Raw genomic sequence first — 13684 nt, 5'->3', positions numbered from 1 at the left:
TTTATTTTTCAGATGAGTCTAGTCTAAATTACTGAATGTGTAGATCATAAACTTTGAGTCATAAGGCGGAGTCCTATAGCTTTATTAACTCCTTTTATTCTAATTGTTGTTCTGTCACAAGTCTGCACTTCAATTAGCTTGTAAAGGATTAATTGATAACTTCGCAAAGTACAGACATCAAAAGAAAAAAAGAAAACCAAATTCTGCATGGCAGTTTAGGCTATAATATAATCAAGTTAAAAGTACTATCATTTATAAAATCTGATCCTAGTTTAAATGAAACCAATACATTTTCATTAATAATAAGTTTCTTTCTTAGCATCTTCTTTTTTCCAATATGCCTATCAAGAAAAACATTAATTTCAGTTGGTACATGGGATTTGCTGTTCTTCATGGTTAGACCTATTTCTGTTCTTCATTTTTAGATTTCTCCAACTACTTTCAGATGCCTGAAAATTTTAGAGAAACAAAACTTTTCACTTTATAAGTGGAGACTAAGAAGGAAAAATACACAAGAACATGCTAGGCAATTTCGTAAGTGTTAAATGTATGAATGGTACCTCTAAAGGAAATAAGTTCCACACAAATAGTTGCAACTTATTTGCTAAACCTATTTCATTTTACTGAATTTGAATTCAAATGGAACCATCTGAATATTCCTCACTAAAAGTCTGAGAACACATATTGTCTTGTCACTATGTTTTTAGGGATGCTTTTCAGGGATAGTGATTAGAAGCTTAACGCTTGACATAGAGTACAACGGTGTGAAACCCTCCATTCACACAGGGAAGAATCCTGCTATCGCAGGAACAGACCATGTGGAAATCTGGTTCCAAAATCCACCTGACAACCAGCATAAGAGCAACAGAGCTACAGCTTCCAGAAAGAATCATTTCTATTTCCAACATTAACAGTTTTTGAGCTGAATTCTTCTCTACCACATTTAAATAAGACAGTTCCTCAATAAAGGAGCAGCAGATAACCTAGAAGAAAGAATATATTTGAAAAATATTCTGGCCTTTAAAATGTCCAATAAAAAAATATTTCTTTCCCTCTAAAACATCAAATAACAATACTCAAAATTATTCATGGTATTTCTGTATGTCTGATTTCACTACACACATTTTTTTTTTACCTAACTGTGTCTTGCCTAAAATTCTAGAAGCCAGACCCTGTCTAGAATGGAGAATTCCAATCTCAGCAGGATTCTCTTTCCTGAGAGGGAAAAAATATTCCTTGTCATTCTTGTCTCAGATTGGAGGAAAGTGGCCAGGAATTTTCATAGGTAGACTTCTTTGGTCAGCTTGCTAAATTTCTGGAATCAAAATAGGCCTTCACTGGGATGGGTTGTGAAAGTGATGTTTGTTCAGTTCTTACATTTGGGGGTAAGTAGATGCCCTGAGTAGAAAATGTGAGTGTCTGTCCAAGAGATGTGGGAGTGCCTGTTACCACTTCCTTTCCACAGCATTTCTCTCACTGGCTTGCCACATCTGGAATTCCTCGGCTTCTTTATGAAAATGTTGATGTTTATTCAGACTTTCTGAGCCTTCACAATGATAGTCAGATGTCTGTGGCCACCTAGGTCACTGAATGGGAGGCTGGCAGCTCTGGAGACCGCTGACGCTGGCACCTACAACACATCTCCAGAGATGTAAAAGCAGACTGGTCAAAGTCAAGTCCAGAGAGATGATGTGTGAATGTTTAGTCTGAGGCATTTTTTATCCGAGTGTCTTTCTTTTGACAACTTAAACTCACCCTTCTAAGTTCGTTGGTGCGATTTACTTCTTACAAAATGAAGTATAAACTATTTTTCTTTCTTGGCCTGGCAAAAAAAGTAAGACTCTTTTCCGATACGAATATGAAGGGAAGTTGTGAGAAACTTAGGACAGCTGAAATTAGTGAAGTGATTGGACCTTTTAGGAAGACAAACAATTCATTCAAAATGCACTGCAAGTTATAGAACTGCAATTAAATATGCATCATATTTACACATTTTATTCTAATATCCCAGGGCACTCCAATCCCAACCTTCTCACCATGATTCCTGAACAAAGGGGACAACTGTGTGGTAAAGGATAAATGGAGAAAGAAACACCTGCAATTGGTCTGAGGATTGCTATGGCTTATCCCACTGTACCTGGATGAGTTTCTCATTAAACTGCAGTTTATTTTGTTGCAGAATTAGGTAAGGTGAAAATGAAGATGAAAATCCATCAAGTATTTTTTTTCACACCTGTGCTTCTACAACTACAGTAGAGTTGAAAAATATAGAGATGTAGGCATTTCAACATAACGATTCAGTATGACCCTCTGTGAGCACAGGAACAGCCACAGATACTAGTTCATCTTTTCAAAGCAAGGGGAAAGGACAGTCTCTGAAAGAGAAAGTCTACCATGGAATTCATTTTGCAATTCAGGGAGTATTTGGGGAACCAAAGATGTAAAAAGACATTTTGACTTATTCAACCTTTTGGTATTCCATTAAAGTTAAAACATAAAATCTGTTTGCTGAAAGATATTTCTAACTTATTGAATATCAGCCCATCAAGGAAGAATATGGCAGGAAACGTCTTACCGTTGCTTACAATGGGCAGCAGCCAAGACTAAACATTCATTATTATGGGGTAAACCTTTGTATATCTAAGCACACAATTTTTCAGATAGAATGCATATATAGACTTAGCATCTGGAAAATTTCTAATAATCTCCAATCTGGGTTCATTTTTTAATGGTAGACTAACCACATCTATGGAAATGCTTGGACTGCACTTCCACAAGGATATTTTGGGCCAAGTAAGGTTGGCGGTATAGGGACTTCATTTCAGAACTTGGCAGTGCTTCTCCTAACTAGCAGGTGTTGGAACCAATAACAGAAAAAAGTGGGTAGGCAATGAAGGCAACAGAGCTCCACTGTTCTCATTGTGTGCCTGATAAAATGCATAGTCCCTGGATACATAAATTTCTGCCCATGTTTTATTTGCTTGGAAAAATGTTTGATATGTGAAGACATGTTTACAAGATTTTATCTGTTCTCAAAATAATATCAATATAATTTACTCAATTACTTTGAGAAAAAAAGAAAATCTCAACTTATCTTTACTACGCTTCTCCAGAGAAACAGAACCAATAGAATGTACACACACACACACACACACACACACACACAGAGAGAGAGAGAGGGAGAGAGAGGCAAACATGCATAAAGAGAGAGAGACTGTGGCAAGTCTGAAATCTGCACAGCAGAATGGCAGCCTGGAAATTTCAGCAGGAGTTGATGTTATACTCTTGATTCTTATGACAGTCTTGAAGGAGAATCCTTCTTCTTTGTGAGACCTCAGTCTTTTCTCTTGAGACCTTTAACTGATTAGATGAGGCCCACCCATAGTGCAAAAGGTAATATACTTTTCTCTAAGTCTACTTGTTGATTTAAATGTTAGTAACATATAAAGTGTATCTTCACAGCAACATCTAAGCTAATGTTTGACCAAACAAGTGGGCAACATGGTCTAGCCAAGTCGACACATAAAATTAGCTGACTGTGAGCAGAACACCCTATCCCAAAATATGGCACCTTGGAGGTCACTTTCTGTGTGACTTCTCCTACCTTTCTGTGTGAGAGCTGTTCACAAAAATTCTCTGACCTTACTCCCCTAAAAGTAGGTCATAAGAATTTCATGTGACAGATGTCCTGCCCTACACCTGTGGGGGAAGAAATGTCATACCACTAAACAGAAAATAATCTTAACAAATAGAACTTGCTGAATCTCCCCTTCCCCTAGTTTATTACTGTTAGATCATCCTCTTTTTTTGTCCATTCGTATTTCTCCACAATTACCCACTTCTTTCATCAGACTTAGCCTAAAATTACAGTTTTTCCCGGGTCTTTGGGTCTTTATTTCTGAAGCCTCCTATATCACACTTACTTTGGTCAAATAAATATGCTACCTTTTTCTCTCGTCAATCTGTCTTCTTTTAATAGGTGTGTGTGATGGTTAATACTGTGTGTCAACTTGATTGGATTGAAGGTTACACAATACTGATCCTGGGTGTGTCTGTGAGGGTGTTGCCAAAAGAGATGAACATTTGAGTCAGTGGGCTGGGAAAGGCCGACCCACCCTTAATCTGGATGGGCACAATCTAATCAGTTGCCAGCTCGGCTAGAATATAAAAGAGGAAGAAAAATATGAAAAGAGAGACTGGCCTAGCCTCCCAGCCTACATCTTTATCCCATGCTGGATTCTTCCTGCCCTCGAACATCGGAATCCAAGTTCTTCAGTTTTGGAACTCAGACTGACTGTCCTTGTTCCTCAGCCTGCAGATGGCTTATTGTGGGACCTTGTGATCATGTGAGTCAATACTTAATTTTATATATATATCCCATTAGTTCTGTCTCTCTAGAGAACCCTGACTAATACAGGGTGTCAGGCATGAATCTTTTAACTGGTGAGAAAAAGAAGTCACTTATTTCCCTACATCACACTATCTTATGCATAATTCACATTTTTATCACTTAAATATGCTCAAATGGGTTTGTGGAAAACTATAAACCTACAAAACTATAAAGTATGAACTATAAATTTATCATAAATTATTTCAATCTCATGCTTCTAGTTTTCATTTGCCCCTTTATCTAAATTTTGCCCATGAAAAATGTTATTTGGAAATTATTTTACTTAAGCCTGTAGAGATCTGCCAATGTATGGCAAAGCTACTTGAAATCTAAATCAACATTTTGTATAAATTTTGTAATATAGTGAGGAAATAAAGAATTAAAATTTTTCACTGAAATGATGTGCAGTGTGGAAATAGTATTGTTACGCAGCAAAAATTCAATTAAGATTTTTAGGTTAAACTTGACTATCTCTCTCTGAAAAGTCAGACTTTGATGGATGAGAAGTTTATGGAGAAAGTAATAATTTCTGGAGGAAGAGGTAACATCCCCGAGTGAGCAGAATCTGCCAATTTAATCATGAAAATTAATAATAAGCAAATACTGCAACCAGAAGACAACCTGGTAGTTTATTTAAATATAATCTCTAGTTATGACATAACCCCCAGGAGGTTTCTGACCAGAAAGAGATTCACGTTATGTAGTCATTCACATATACAGAATATTAAAATATCATACTAAACTCTATTCCCAGTGACTCAACATTAATTGAGAACCTGCTTCAGATAATCACCTAGCAGTTTACCGAGGCTCTGGTTTTTCACCTGTGCTTTCCACTCTCAGCCCAGTTCTCTTGATCACTTCTCTCGATCCCACTCCTTCCCAGGATCCTGGCTTTACCTTCATAGAAGAGCATCTATAAGACAGGCCTTCCCCTTGCCAATTAGTTACACTTTTCATACATAGAATTATACCAAAAATCTCTGTCTCTAGACTTTTTAAATGAAATACTCCCACTCTCACCCCAATTGGAAAGCAAAAGAGAAAACCCTACCCTTTTGCATAAGCTGAAAATTCCGTCTTCTAGGAGCCTAAAGATGAACAACATATCAAGATGAATCTGTTGCTACTCAACTGATGGATATTAGTATAATCATTAGGCTGTAGCAAGACCCAGGTTCCTCAATGTTTGGAGCAAGATGTTTTCTGTCTTCTGTATTGTTTTCCAACAATTTCAAATAAGAAAAAAAGAAGCAGCAGAGATTGCTTAGCATTAGCAATCCAAAGGCCTTTCTTTCTTTTTTTTCCTGGGACTGATTAGGAATGAGTCAAGTGGACATGCAAAGACCATTGAATTAAAAAAAAAAAAAAAGCAGCAAAGTACATCCTCCTGGCACTTGTTTCACAGGATGGTTTTATTTCATACCTGATGTTTTGGGTATTCTATGATCAGTCATTCATGACCAAAAGTCTTTGGTCTAGAAAGGTAATCAAATAAAAAATACTATTGAGTTCCACTGTGTTTCCAGCTTCATAAAGCTCACCTCATTAAGAAAGAAGTAAAAATTTCAAGAAAGCACAAAGAAAATGGGATAAAAAAGTAAAGCATCTCTAAGATTAGGACATACCTGTTTCTGCTGTTTTATTTTTAGTTTGCCAAAACATTTGCTTTCATGTGGCTGACTCTGTGATGCCTATTGGCTTTTAGGAGGATGAACATCTTGCATCTTTGATACTTTAGCACTGTGGCCTCAAACTTTTTGATTGCATAGCCCTATCAATAAAATTTTTGAGAATATACCCTCAGTGTATGTATATTTATTTATAAATTATACAACTGTAGCATTTTCATAACATATTATCTATATTATGAAACTACATAAAAATATAATTCACAAAAGATAAAATATATAAGTAGAAGTTCTAATATCTCTTCCTGCATCCTTGTGAATCATTTTGTACCTGACAGAGTACATAGCACCCCATACCTTCTACTTTGCAAACCATTGCTTCGGCAAAGACTTCTTTTCTACTGGCTCTTTACACCTAGGAAATGTTACTTATTTTTAATTTTAAGAAAACCCTGCACCTAAAATCTGCACCTTTGCATCTTTCTCTCCCTCACTCTTCTCTGCTGAAGAGACATGTGATTTCAATTTCATTCTTCCAGCTACCACATAAATCTTTGCCACTACCAAAATTCAGAATATATTCTTGTTTCTACACAAAATGGATAGATATACTTCTGTCTGTCTCCTTAACCATGTTGCAGCACTAGATACTATTAACTACAATCTCCTTGAAACACTCTTTTTTTCTTGATTTCTGCCTCAGTGCAAGGTTACCAGCTGCTGGTGATCCAAACCACTCAAAGTAGTTCAAGGAATAGAACCCAGAGGTAGAGATCTCTCTGGACCTTTGAAGGACTGGAACCAAAAGTGATGACCTGAAATCTGTTTCTTTTATTAAGCACCCTATACCTGTTGAATCTGTCATCACTTCTCAGAACAGTTTCAGTCGTCTGTCTGGAAATGGATTTTCTCTGCTTTTGCACTGCATGGCTGCCCTGACCCTGTCCTGATTTACATGGTTTCCAGTTCCAAAACTCAGTAAAAGAAGTGAAGTCTCCCTTTACAGTTACACCCATCAAGAAGAGGGAATCTGATTGTCTCAGATTGCATCTTGTGTAAAGTTCTGGCCTCTGGTCAGCTGTAGCCAGTAGTTTGGGAGTTTTTCAAGGGAACTGACTTGAATTGTGTGTTCCCTAACATGATGACAGGGAGAACATGATTTGCATCTCTGGAGCAGCTTCTGTGGCTCCCGTCCCTATGGTTGCCTCCCCTTCATGCCTTTTCTTCTTAGACTCTTCCACATGTTCCTCTTCTTCTAACTAGTCCTTAGTAGGGGTATTTCCCTCAAGGTTCCATCCCTGGCCCTTTCTCCACTCTGCATACTCATTCCAAACACCTGACTTCTGCAACTACCCAACACGGACAACTTCCGTACTTGTGTCTTCAGCTCTGCAATCTGTCCTGAGCTCAAGTCACATGCTACACCTGCCTGCTCTCTCTCTGCCTGATGTCCTCATCCACCACAAGCCCAGCAAGTCCAGGCTGATTTCACCATATTCATCCCCACCACTGGTCTTCCCACTTACCCTTGGCTTACCACTAAGCAGACCCAAAACCTGGTAGGCATCTAATTACACTGCTGCTTTTGTCTGTATTACATTTTGGCTCTTACTTGAAATTTTATTTGAAATGCAAATCTCAGTTGCTTAAAAAACATGTTAAAACATCACGTATTTAAAATCTTTCTGCTTAAATAACAATCAATAATATTGATTGTTAACTCTTTATCATAAATGACTTTAGCTTATATATTTCCAAATAACAAATGGCTGTGGTCAGGGCACCAGGTCATTGTGGAAAGTGATGCTGGAGAATGCCTTGGAAAGCCATGGAACATTATCTCTCCTTTATTATTCACCCCCACCATAGGAAGTAAGCACTATAATTATGCTAATTTTACAGGTAAAGAAAGATGCTGATATGTACAGTTTGAATAACCTGTGCAATGTTATAGATGTAGAAAGAGGCCAAGCCAGGCTTTTATCCCATATTGCAGAGCCCAACCTCCTAATGATTACAATACGCTTCCTCTTTCTGTGCTACAGAAGTTAGCATTTGATTAAGAAAACAGGCTTTGAAGTCAAACAATACTGGTATGAGTCACTGCTCACCTACTTGGGCTACTCACAAAACATCTCCGTGTTTCCTCATTTGTGAAATGGGAGGATAATAGAGCTCTTGGAGGGCTTTATGAGTAAAAAAGCATGATGGAAATTGAGTGGAGAACACAGCCTTCCACAGAGTTAATTTTCAATAAATGTCCCCTTTTACTCTAAATGTTGACATGTGGTAGATGGATGAATAGCATGAGTCACAACCTCTGCTCAGCCACTGTATTAGCCAGGGTTCTCCAGAGAAATAGACTCAAAAGGATATATAGAGAGATAGATAAAAAGAGGCTTATTTTGAGGGATTGGCTCACATAGTTATGGGGGCTGAGAAGTCCCATGACCTGCCATCTGCAAGCTGAAACCCCTGGAAAGCTGATGGTGTAGTTTCAGTCCAAGGCTGAGGCCTGAGCACAAGAAAGTCACTGATATAAGTCTTAGTCTGAGTTCAAAATCCTGAAAACCAGGAGCACCAATGTCTAATGAGAGAAGATGATGAATGTCCGTGCTAAAGGAGAAGGAGCATTTGCCTTTGTTCTGCCATTTTGTTCTATTTGGGCCGTCAGTGAATTGCATGATGCCTACCTGCATGGGTGAGGCTGACCTTCTGTACTCAGTCTACTAATACAAAGACTAATCTCTCTTGGAAACACCCTCACAGTCATGCTCAGAAGTAATTTTTTACCAGCTATCTGGGTATCTCTTAGCCCAGTCAAGTTGACACATAAAACTAATGATCACAACCACTAACACTTTGGATTACTTTGGGCAATGTTCTTTAACCTCCAGGTAATTACATTCTAAAAGAAGATGCTGATCCTATAAAATAAAGTTTCCAGTGAGGAAATATCAGTCAATGTGACAGGCAGAAGAGTCTTCAACCTAGATATGATACAAAACAGGCATTGATGGATGTTATTTCCTTTTCCCATTCAGATGGCAATGTAAAAAACAGTAGAAGCTATTCATAGGACCATTATGAGACCCCAAAATTCAATTGGGCAACATGTGGAACTGAATTTATTAAATAACTGTGATACTGCTACAAGCATAATGAAATGACAATAAGCCAGCTGGGAATACCAGGAAAATGAGTTACTCAATTTAAATCCATTCAGATCCCCCTAAAAAGTGATGGTTAGCCATGCCAATTTAAACATAGAAAGCACTCAGAATATTTGTGGTTAATTAGAAATTTCAGGATAGTGACAGCATTTCAAGAATCTCCCAATTGGTTGGTCACAGTTTTGTGGGCTCAAACCCAGGACACTACTACAGGAGAATATTGGAGTGCAGATGTCCATCTTCCACCTCTTCAGTTCTTAAGATTGATTTCCCCTGAAACTGCAGAACCAGTCTGGTCCTCTCCTAATATTCATTCCTTCTCCCCTCCAATTTGATTAAGTAAATCAAATTGGGCTATAGAATGCTGATCTCCAAGTAAGGTGGATTAAATCTGATTAGTGTAGCATAACCAACTCTTCTGAAGTGATAAGTCCAGAATAGGCTCTCAATTTTATAGGAATATTTAATTCAGATTTTCCTTGCCAGGAGAAAAAGAGAACATGAACATCCTCTCAAAACTCTTTCCAGGAATGTTATAAAACATTGTACTGTCCAACTCTTTAATCAAATGATAGTAGCATTCAAAACATCCTGTACTTCAACATTTTTGTCTAGATCTTTGCCTATGTTACCCAAATGACACCCTTTTTACAAATTCAGTGCGGTGTAGGGGACCACCCTATAGAGCCAGGACACAGACTTTCCATCCAAAAGCCACAACTAGGGGGGGTGGGGGGGCAGGGCGGGCATGAAGACATTTCTGACCAGAACTACCAAGTGCTGACCGAATGGCCTTTTTCCCCATCTTCCTCACAAACAGAAGCTTGATTGTATCCCTGGCAACGTATCCAGCTTAAATACTACATTTTCCAGGCTTCTTTGAAGCCGGGGGTGAACAAGGTACTTAAGTGAATATCTGAGAAATTTTGAAGGAGCACTGACTCAGTTAGGAGAGGGAACTTCTCACCCTTTTTCCTTCTCCTCCTTCTTCCTTCCTATTGCCCAAAACTCAGATGTAATCACCGATACTCCAGCAGCCATTTTAGACCAGAAGGAGATCTTGAAGTTAAGACTAATGTCTTAGCTCAGGCTGCCTTAATAAAATGCCATAGACAGGGTGGCTTAAACAACAGATATTTATTTTCTCACAGTCCTGGAGGCTCAAAGTCTGAGATCAGGTGTCAGCATGGTTAGTTTCTGGTGAGGCATCTCTTCCTGGCTTGTAGGCATCTGCTACCACACTGTTTGCTCACGTCTTTTTCTTCATGAACTCAAGAATTCAGGGCAGAGATGTGTAAGAGAGGGTTTTCTGATGCCTCTCTTCTGATAAAAACAATAAACTAATATTAGCATATCAGGGCCTATCTTGGTCAGTTTGAGCTATTATAACAAGATACCATAGAGTAGATGGTTTAAACAACGTAAAATTATTTCTCACAGTTCTGGAGGCTGGAAGTTCAGGAGCAAGATACTGGCAGATCCAATGTCTGTTTAGGGCCCTCTTCCTGGTTTCCTAACATGAGAGTAGGGGAAGCAAACTCTCTCCTGTCTCTTCTTATAAGGGCATTAATCCCATTCACATAGGGTTCCACTCTCATAACTAATTACCTCCCAAAGGTCCTGTCTCTAAATATTATCACATTAAGAATTAGACTTTCAACATACAAATGCGGTAGTGGGGACAGGCATTTAGTTCATGGCATGACCTCACCCTTATGACCTAATTTAACTGCCTCCACAAAGTTTCTATCTCCAGATATAGTCACATCAGGGGGTTAGGACTCTGGGCACATAATTCAGTCTATAGAAGATGGGTAGCAGAGTTTCTCTTGTGACACTGATGCCAACATTGAGCCAATATACAACCTTAGATTGCCTGTCTCTAAATATCCTTTATATGAGGAAAAAGAAAAATTCTTCTATCTTGCTGAGTCATAGAGTTTCTATAGATTCAAACCTAATCCTATATAATACAATATATATTCATTTATTCATTCAACAAAAATATTTGAGAATGTACTATGTCCTGGATACCATGCTGAGTACTAAGAACTGAGAATAACAAGACAAATCAGATTGATCCCTTGGCTCTAATGAGCTCATGGTTTTATGAAGGAGACAAGCATGAATAGGTACTTCACATTTTTCTCATGGTTTTATGATGGAGACAAGCATGAATAGGTACTTCACATTTTTCTCATGGTTTTATGAAGGAGACAAGCATGAATAGGTACTTCACATTTTTAGTGTTCTATAATGATCAGAAAGAAAAAGTGAACAAAGCTCTCAAATAAAGCCTAGCCTGGAAGTTTGGGAAAACCTACTCAAAAGTAGGATTTGAACCTATTCTTGAAGGATGCATAGAATTTCAGCAATTTGGAGGTTGAGTGTTCTAGACATAGAAAACAGTAAAAGCCAAGGAATGGAGGCATGGAAGAGTAAGTAATGTTCATTGGAGAGTGGGATGTTTCTGTAATTAGAGAAAGATGATGGGGGTGAGAGAGGTACCTAACAAAGAAGCTGGAAAAGTAACTAGTGGCAATTTTCTTATTATACCATATTTAGATTTTGGGGATTTACCCTATGGTGATAAAACACATTGTAGATTTTCTATGCAGTGATGTTAAGGAGCAATATTATTAGATTTACATTTTAAGAAGATGATTATGCAGGTAGACTGGGGTCAGGGAGACTGGGTAGAGGATGATTATAATAATACTGACGAGAGATCATGAGGATATAAACAAGGCTAAGGGACAATAGTTAACTCTCATTCATTTCAGTTCTAACCCACCTTGTCAAATGAGATGCTAATCATCTTCAGATTAGCTTGCATGGGCCAGTAGACTCCAACCCAGAAATGTAGCATAAGTTCTTACCCCATTAAATAGCAGCTCTTGAAAAATGGTCTCAGCTGCTATCATTTAAGTGTCATTAAGTGCATGTAGAAAGAGGACATCACTAAGATGGTAAAATAGACGGTAACCCACTTATATCCCACCACCACAAGAATTTGTACCCATCCACAGTCAAAAGTTTCTCTGAGGAGCCTCAGGATTGAGGTGGGAGTTTGTGAAGCCCCATTGGAGCCCAAGACCAGACCTTGAAGGGTCATTTTGACAGTGTAAACCAACACCCAGGTGGCTGATGCACTAAATCTGTTCCTGGGTTCAAGCTCAAAAACAGCCCAGTCTTCTAAGTCAGTTGGCCACATTTCCATTTGTCTATGAGCCTGCAACCAAAACCATTTGCCAAGGAGTCCAGAGGAATTCCCTCACACTAGTGCCTTGGTAGAGAGGCTCTTCTGCCCACTGACAATGGTCTCGACCATGCTTCTGAAAGTTGCCTTCCATGGATCTGCTTCAGTCCCTGCTTCATTGAGTTTCCAGTTGAGAGCTGCTTTTATAAGGACTCAGAGAGATACTTGCCCATATCTCACAGCCTGGCAGTCTGAGGCTCCCTAATGGGCTCACCAATCTCTGTCCCACAGCAGATCCCAAGGGGACTCCGTTTCGGCTCTGGCCCTTCCCTTAGCTTCAGGGAACTATCCAGTTTTGCTAGAAGACATGCGGTCCTCTGAGCAAATCAGATCAGGCTCTCCAGCCTCTGCCACACAGCAGATTCTGAGAAGCCGACTGTTAGCTCCAGCCCACCTTGCTGCAGTCAGGAAACTATTCCATCTGTGCAGGGACCTCTTGGGAGACACACACCCTTCTGAGCCAATGAGACTGGGTTCTCCAGCCTATATTCCACAACAGATCCCAAGCCAGGGCCATCTTAGCTCCAGCCCCTCTGGCTCCAGTCAGGAAAATATCCTACCTGTGCAGAAACTTGCTGGGAGGCACACCTCTCTGGGTCATCAGAACAGTGTCCTGTACTCAGGTCCCTGGCCACCATTTCTACACAGCTCTAGTATCCTCCTTGGGTCTTCCCTAGGTCCATCTGGCCCCAAAAGCCGTATCAGCCTCAGAGTCCTCCTGATACTCTCAGCAAGCCTGGTCTTAGACTGTCCCGTAGTGCTGAGAGAGCTGCAGTGGTCACAGGCTCAGGGAACATAATGGTCAGTCTGCTTAGAAGCCCTGAAAGGACCTCTGAAAAAGGACGGGAACAAAGCAAGACTTTGAAAACTAAAATAAGTATCTAATCCCTCGATACACAGACATTGTGGCATATCCATAAGCATCTGTGCAAGGAGAATTAAGAACATTCAGGGAAATATGATCTCACTAAATGAACAAAATAAAGTGCCAGAGACCAACCCTAAAGTGATGGAGATGTGTTATCTCCCAGACAAAAAATTCAAAATAGTTGTTTTAAGGAAGCTGAACAAACTTTAGGAAAACACAAAGAATCAATTCAGAAATTTATCAGAGAAATTTAACAGACAGATTGAAATAATTAAAAGTGTATGTAGAAAGAAATTTAGTGAAGTGATCAGGGGCAGACATAGTGAACATGCCAGTGCACAGGCAGTCCTCCTACTTGCTGCC

This window comes from Symphalangus syndactylus, chromosome 21, assembly GCF_028878055.3.
Source record: "Symphalangus syndactylus isolate Jambi chromosome 21, NHGRI_mSymSyn1-v2.1_pri, whole genome shotgun sequence".
NCBI classification, from domain to species: Eukaryota; Metazoa; Chordata; class Mammalia; order Primates; family Hylobatidae; genus Symphalangus; species Symphalangus syndactylus.
This window is presented reverse-complemented; position numbering follows the sequence as displayed.